We start from the raw sequence: 7,344 nt of genomic DNA, 5'->3' as shown, positions 1-7,344 counted from the left end.
CAGTTACTTCGCATCGTTGTAATTTTTTTTGTTTTCAAATTTGAGTGTTTTAATTCCGTGAAAAAAATGTTATCGTAAAAGCTTTCTTTCAGTTTACTGAAAAAAGCTTGTTTAACTCAAGAGCGGTCGCGCATTCAACCATCGCCCGCGTCACCTCGCTTGAGCTGTGTATGAAAAGCGAGCTTCTTTCAAGGTGCGTGTACTCAGTACACGCATGCGACCGATCTAGGGTTAACAAAATCTTCTAAGTGACTCATATGTTTTGAAACCTCTTGAAAGCTCAGATAGTCGTGGGTTTAAATCCTCAAGGTCGAGGATGTTTTCGTTAAGGGAATTTTCTCGAATTCCCAGGGCATGATGTATATTTGTACCTGTCACTCAGTATACCATGACCATACAGTAACGGATCACCCACAGATATGGATCACTTTGACGTTATACATTGAATTGCTCGCTAAAAACATATACATTAACGTAAAACATATTTTTGTCAGATCATACAGTTTGTCTTCTACCATTTGTTATGATACGCATAACATTCAACCGTAAAACAATGATGTTTTTGACAAATATTGAGTTGGTATTACAAAGCTATCATTATATTATCGTTTTCTGTAAGAAGTGCCATCAGCATTCATAAGCTCCCACAGGTGGTAAAATTCAAAAGTTAAGATATTAAAATTGCTTATTCACTCAGAATCAGTATGATTTCATCTTTGGAAAACATTACTCTTGATTGTTGATTCTAAATACTGAATATTAGCAGTTCCAGTGATAGTCACTAAAAATTTCAGTGACGACTTCCTTCGGAAGGGAAGTAAAGTCGTTGGTCCCGCGATGAACTAGCCCAGGGCTAAAAATCTCGTTAATAAAGATAGAAAAAAAAATAGAAAGACAAACATGACTGACCGAAAATATGGAACCAGTTTTACGGAAATGGTCATATTTCTCAAGATTTTCAACGAATCTTAAAACCGCCGATATAGTTCTAGTTTCTAGGAAAATTGTCAACATCTATTCAACTTCACACCATACAAAAATACAAGCGACAGAAAAAATGCCATTTGGAAATTACCTCGGAAAATCCGGATCATCTCCGGTATCTGTTGGGCAATATGCATGGCTGTTCCTAAAACTAGACCAAATTTGCCGTCGCCTACTTTTGGATGCATCCAATTTCATTCATTTTTCATAAAGTTATGATCATTTGAAATCCGATTAAATTTTGCCTATCCCCTGTAAATGTTTCATGGATAATTTTGAATATTATGCTTGTAGTAGAGTTGATATGTTGAAGAATTTATGCATTTGAAAATAATACATTTTCATCACATGTATTTTATTTAGTGTACAATACATTTGACCTGGCATGAATCTTTTGAGCGTGATCTGAAATGACAGTTCGAAAGAGGGATGCCAGGTGATTTTTTTTAATATCTTCCAATAACACGGAAAAATGTCTTCCACTTAACAAAAATGTATTAAGGGTCACCGGTGTCACCGGTGATCCATTTTTTGGTCCAAATTTTTTACCAAAAATTGACCTGTCAAAATTAAATAGACCAGTAAAAATAGGGTCCTAAAATGTTTAATGAAATCTTGTTTTTATTTAATAACACGAAAGTGTATGTTACTGCAACGGCTTAAGCAATTTTTCCCGCTCAAATAACGGCTTTATCACATTTAAACTTTAATGTTAAAATTGGGTCCATAAATGAACCTTGACACTTTTGATCATGTTTGACGTTCGCTTAGTCGACAAAAACACCACAGGGCTTTTAGTTTTAACATTGGGGTTGTTCCTATCTGACATTTCGGAGGGGACACGGAAAACAAAAATCACCCAAAATTCGAGTTTAAGCCAAGGGGTGTGATAAAATCTCAACAACATAACAAAAATGTTTTTTTGGACTTAAACAAACGAAAAACATTAAAAAATTGAGTAAACATGTGCTATTGGCCTAAACTTAAGCGTGTGGCACTAAGATTGGGACAGGGCTTTAGGACCCTATTGACCAAACCGCACGCGCATGCACCAATACAAACAAATAGTGGATTGAACAAGCAAAATACTAATATTTATTGGAAGTTTTTAGACGGAGTCCACAGAACCCAGTTTACATGGAATCCTGAAGAAACTGTGGAGGATTTTTTGAAAAAACTCCCGGGAGAATTCCTAGAGAAACTGGTGAAACTGCCAGCGAGATTCTTGAATGAATTGCTGGACGAACTCCGGAGAAATGCTGGAGAAATTCTGGTAGAAACTCCTGAGAAATTTCCGCTGAGATTCCCGAAGGAACTCCAAAGGAGTACCCAGATGAAGCCCAAAGGAATTCCGAAAAATTTCGTGGCAGAACTCCCACCGAAGCTCCGAAGGAATTCTTGTTGGAGCTCCGGATTTTTTTCGGAAGGACTGCTGAGGAATTCCCGGTGGAACTCCAGACGAACATCGGAGGAATCAAAGAAACTCTGAAGGAAATTCCGGAGGAATTTCTGGAGGAACTCTGGACTAAATCCTACAGAAACACTGAAGCCATTCCTACAGGAACTTCGGAGGCGTTCCTGAAGAAACTCCGAATGCACTTCTCGAAGAACTCCATAGGCGTTTCTGGAAGAACTCCGGAGATATTCCTGCAGAAACTAAATACAAATACGAGCGTATCCCCACTGTATGGAGTAAATCCCTGAGGAAATTCCCAGAGCAATTTTTCGAGGAAGTCTTCTGTGGAGTTCCTGGATAAAATCCCCTAAGGCTTTCTTGGGAAATACCTCCGGAGGAATTCCTGAGATAAATCCCTGGATGAAATCTCCAGAGGAAGTTCGGGAGAAACTCGTAATGCAAATTCCCAGAGAAATTCCTGGAGAAAAACTTTGGTTAAATTCTCTGAAAAAAATCCTGTAGGAAATTCCCGGAAGAATTTCTGGACAAAATCTCCAGATGAATTACTGGAGAAAATCCCAGATGGAGTTCTTGAAATTCCCGGAGAAATTCCCGGAGAAATTCCTGGCGGAAATTTCCGGATAAAATCACTGAAAAAAAACCCGAAGGAATTTCTTGAGAATATCCTCGGAGGAATTCCTATATGTAATCCCAGGATTAATTCCTGGTGCATATGGCCAGAGGAGTTTCTGGATGAAACTCTTGGAGAAATTGCTATTGAAAATCTCCTGAGGAATTCCTGACGAAAATCCCCGGAGGAGTTCTTGGGGATATACCGGAGGAATCCTTGAAATCTCCGAAGGAATTCCTTGAGAAAATTTTTGAAGAAATTCTTTGTGCAAATTGCAATAGAAATTTTTGGAAATTTCTTAATGAGACCTCAGTGGAATTCTTCGTGATAATCCCGGAAAAAGGACGAAATCACCGGAGAAAATTCTATTGGAAATTTCCTTACAAAGTCCTGGAGAAAATTTCAGGAGGAATTTCTAGAGAAAATCCCTGGAGGAATTTCTGGAGAAAATTCCCGGGGGCATTCCTGGAGCTTCTTATTCTTCTTCTTTCTGGCGTTACGTCCCCACTGGGACAGAGCCTGCTTCTCAGCTTAGTGTTCTTATGAGCACTTCCACAGTTATTAACTGAGAGCTTACTTTGCCAATGACCATTTTTGCATGCGTATATCGTGTGGCAGGTACGAAGATACTCTATGCCATGGGAAGTCGAGAAAATTTCCAACCTGAAAAGATCCTCGACCGGTGGGATTCGAACCCATGACCCTCAGCTTGGTCTTGCTGAATAGCTGCGCGTTTACCGCTACGGCTATCTGGGCCCCTGATAGCTTATTCCTGGTAAAATTGATGAAGGATATCTCCAATTTATGGAGAACGTCCCTGGTGGTGCATCTGAAGGAAATTTCTGGACGAAATCCTCAAAGGAATTCCTGGACAAAAACCTCGGAGAGAATGCTATTGAAAATCCCCTGAGGAATTCCTGGAAAAAATCACCCTGGAAGAAATCCCTAGAGCAATTCCTGGACGAAATCCCCGGAGAAATTCCTGTAGCAAATCTCCTGAAAAATTCTTGGAAGAAATCCCCGGATAAATTCTCATAAAAAAACCCCGATGTCATTTCGTGAGAAAATTACTGGAGGAATTTCAAAATGTAATATCCGGAGAAGTTCTTGAAAGAAATTCCTGGACGAATTCCTGAAAGTTCAAGGAGGAATTCCTGATATTTTTATAAGGATTACTTAAAATCCTAGAGTAACTGCTAGATAATCCAAAAAGGACTTTTAAAAAAATTGAAGACCGATTCACAGAGTTTTCTAATATTTGAGGAATCCTTGCAAATCTTCTGGGAACTTTACAAAAACTTTTTGAGTAATATCCGAAGAAACTTTACGTGAACTCTTGGAAGGATCCTTGGAGGAATTCTGGAATATCTGGAGTTATGTATTAAGCTACACAAAATTATCAGATAAATACTTGAAGGCGTTCTTAAAAAAATGTATTGACGAATCCTAGGAACATTTCTGGAAATGATTCTGGAAGAAAACCCTATTTTTTCAATTCCTTGTGGAATTGATACGGATTGGAAAATTCGCGATTTGTATTCGAATGAACACCGTGAAAATCATATTAAACTTTATTAAAGTGGTTTTCTGCCTTAGATAAATCATTTCTAAGAGCTAATGATTAAAACAAAATAATGCTTCAAAGATTGTTGGAAAAAGTCTTGGAGGAAATTTTTTTAAATCGTAGAAATATTTCTCTAGATATCAATGAAAAAATAGCGTATGTTCTTCAAAAAGTACATAAACAAAGCATGAAAGAATAAAACAAAAATCTTAGAAGGATGTCTGTAGAAATCCCTATATAGTATTATGGGCATATTATCAGAAGGAGTTTTAAAACAATTCCATCTTATTTTTCATTAAGAATTCTTGGTTGAATTCGTGACAGATGCGTAGTAGTTTTAATATGAGTAATACTATAAAAATCTTGAGAAATCACTGAGGGATATACAAGAGAAAAGTTCACAAGACAAATTATTGTAAAACTCTAATCAAAAACCTTGGAGAAAAATGAGTTTTTTAGGTGATAATTTCATTATCAACTGTTGGTAACAATTTGTAAGGTATATCGTTGAGATTCGCAAGCGGAGTCTTGGAAAATATACCCAAAAGAATACGAGTAGTTTTCCAATAAGTCTTTCAGTTGTTTTGCTGGTCAGATACTGAAGATTCTCGATGAAACGAGTGAATTACTCCAAAGGAGGTTTTTGGTATAGATCCATACTGCCCATACTCGCATAACAATCCTATTTATATAGGAAATCCCATATGATATGTGACTGTTTTGCGAGTAGGGACAGTAAAGTTTCAATAAACTGCAAGAATTTAAAAGGAAGTTTCTCGTTACACAATTATTTCATATCAATGCTGAAGAAAATCTTTTATGACCGAAAAAGTAGGGGTTTTTTCTTCAGCTTATGACCCAATGTGTATTTAAATAACCGTCAAGTTTGATGGACATAAATTTGAACTTAATAAATTATTTTGATATCAATGTTTTAGTAATACCAATATTTACTCTAAGGTTTTCCGCAAGAATTTCTCCCAAGACTATCTATAGATTCCTTTGGACATTTTTCTGAAATCTCGAGGATTTTTTTCAGGGATAATGTTATGTCTTTTTTTTTTGAAGAATTTTCTATGAATTCTTATAAGGAATAGTTAACAAGTCCTTCCTAAAACGTCTCTCAACATTCCGCCAGCGATTATTTTAAGAATTTGCAGAACTATTTCTGCACAAGTATTGCTTTATTCAGATTCCTTCCAAAATGTCCAAAATATTCAAAGGATTTTTCTGGAAATACTTTCAAAGTATTCTTGGATGAATCAGAAAGAATTCCATAAAATTCCTTTCGAGTGTATTCCTGCAGCTATCCTTTGAAGTATTGTCAGAAGATTTTTTGAAGATTCCTAGGTATTTTAAGGAATTCTTGAAGAGTTTCAGGAGGATTCAATGTAAAATAAAATCCATAGAAATCCCATGGATCCCATGGTTTTCAAGATATTCTTCGGAGAATCAACCTCCTACAATCCCAAGAAAAAAAATGTGTACAAATCCAATTATTAATTCGAAAATGTCATGTTTGTATAAGACGGGGTTGGTGGTCTGATAGCTACCGCTTCTGCTTCATATGCAGAAGGTCTTGGGTTCAATCCCAGGCCCGTCCCTTTCCTCGTACTTTGTAGTTGTATATCTCTCACTTGCTTCTATCTTCCATTCTAAATATATCACACTCAAACTATTCGTTCATAGCAAACGCTAGAACCAGAGACGGACAAGAAACCGTTTCCCTAACGCTTCCTACTTCCACGCGCACGCCTGATACATAGGCAGTCTGCTAACCACAAAAGCAAACCTCTCTGCCATGCCTTTCCCCCCATCCATACACTCCCGCATGAACTGGCGTGGATGCAGTGGAATATACGGTCTACGTGGGAGCCAGTTCAATGCATCATCAATTCCTCCCCCTTCCCCTCATTGGTCTGCATTCTGACGTGGCAGGTGCCATTGTTGCCTAAAAATAGAAGATCATCAGCACTTATACACTGAGGATGCCTGTTAGTCCCAAGCAGTCATTCGGTTGGTTCCTTGTGTAAGTGCAGCTGATCTGGCGATACTGGAGTGCATCCACGGTCGGCCAATCAAGCTCAAGCTCAAGCTCAAGCTCAAGAAAATGTCATGTTTGTATGTTTCCCATACGAATAGTAATAAAAAAATAAGAATCTCTAGATGATTGCTTCAAGAAATCCATGGAATAATCCTTGCAAGCATTACTAGAAGAATTTCTCCTTTCATCCCAGTGAGAATTCACGGAAGAGAGCCATGAAATAATTTTTAGATGAATATCAAAAGGGATCATTGGAGTTTATTTAAAGAATAAGGTAAAGGATTACCAGGAATCTTCTGAAAAGGTTTATGTTGTTTACAACTAAATTGTTTTATTTTTTAATCTGGGAAATGTAAAATTATCTTCCAAATGTCTTCCAAAAATCTTTCGTCTTCAAAAGTCTTCCACACAACTCAAATGTCTTCCAATGGAAGACATGTCTTCCAAACTGGCATCCCTGGCGAAAGACAATAGGGCTGTTGTTAATCTCAACTGGCTGTTTCAGTGGTGAATTGAGATGCTATGTCGCGCTTCACGATAAGTTGTTCATCTGCAACAACCAGACAGCTCTCCAAACCATCCCGAGGTGGATCGTGCTGAGTTGTTGAGTTGTGAAGCGTGAGAGCGAAATAAAGAAGGCGCACAAAAGTCTGTTTTGACCAAGGCGGGTTCAATTCTCTACTCTACAGGCTACAGAGTGATGGATTTTACTCAGGTGGCGCAGA

This window comes from Aedes aegypti, chromosome 2, assembly GCF_002204515.2.
Source record: "Aedes aegypti strain LVP_AGWG chromosome 2, AaegL5.0 Primary Assembly, whole genome shotgun sequence".
Lineage (NCBI taxonomy): Eukaryota > Metazoa > Arthropoda > Insecta > Diptera > Culicidae > Aedes > Aedes aegypti.
This window is presented reverse-complemented; position numbering follows the sequence as displayed.